Consider the following 996-nt stretch of genomic DNA (forward strand, 5'->3'; position numbering starts at 1 on the left):
TCTCCCGGACTGTGAGCTTCTCCAGATCACCGGTGATATGGTCAGTTGCACCACTATCCATATACCAGTTTGTATCTATGCCGTATTGAGGAGCAGCAATGTTCGCCGAGCGCTCTTCCCCTCCATGGTAGGCGGAGTCGTAGCGCTTCCAGCACTTCCAAGCAACGTGCCCAACTTTGCCACAGATCTGGCACGTCGGTTTGGCAGCGGAATTGTTATTGAAGCCGCCGCCGTTTCCTCCTGGATTGCCAGGGCCACCACCGCCGTTGGGTTTGTTGTTGAAGCTCCGGCCGCGGTCACCACCACCGCCAGCTTGTTTGTTGTTGAAGGCGCGACCACGGTCACCACCGCCGCCGCCTCCGTTGCCGTTCTGCTTGTTGTTGAAGTTGTTGAAGCGTCCGCGTGATGCAGCGTTGGCGGAGGACTGAGAGGCTCCCCCGCGAAGATTCATGCGCGTCTCAAAGCTCAGAAGTTGCGAGTACAGCTCCGGGACAGTCACAGGTTCGACCTGTGAGCACATGGCAAAAACCACGGGATCGAATTCTTCCTCCAGCCCGGCAAGGATGTGTCAAACCACATCTTCTTCGTCCACCTTTTTTCCTGAGGCAACCAACACATCACAAAGAGTTCTGATCTTACCGACGTACTCCGTAATGGTGGAGTTGCCCTTCTGAAGATTCGCCAGCGCGATCCTGACGTTGACAGACCGCGCTCGGGTATGCGAGGTGAGCATCCCTTGCACGGTGTTCCACAGCTCCGCTACGGTGTGGCAAGTCGCCACTTGGATGGCCATCTCACGAGGTAGCGTAGTCAACAGATAGGAAAAAAACCTGCTGATCACGAGCATACCAGGTGCCAAACTTAGGGTTGGCGGCCTTCGACTTGGTCTTGCCGTTGCTGCTGGTCACCTCGATCGTCATGGGCGGCACTTCTTGCTCCAGATCGAGGAAGCCCGCCATCTGCGCCCCCTGATGGCAGAGAGGACGGTGGCGCGCC

At 57.2% G+C, this 996-nt stretch overlaps 1 pseudogene; it reads right to left on the bottom strand.

Annotated features, from left to right (window-relative positions):
• Positions 1-456: 456 nt before the first annotated feature.
• On the bottom strand, positions 457-595 carry LOC123140372 (uncharacterized; annotated as a pseudogene).
• Between the last annotated feature and the right edge of the window lie 401 nt (positions 596-996).

The sequence above is a fragment of the Triticum aestivum genome, chromosome 6B (assembly GCF_018294505.1).
Source record: "Triticum aestivum cultivar Chinese Spring chromosome 6B, IWGSC CS RefSeq v2.1, whole genome shotgun sequence".
Classification (NCBI taxonomy): Eukaryota; Viridiplantae; Streptophyta; class Magnoliopsida; order Poales; family Poaceae; genus Triticum; species Triticum aestivum.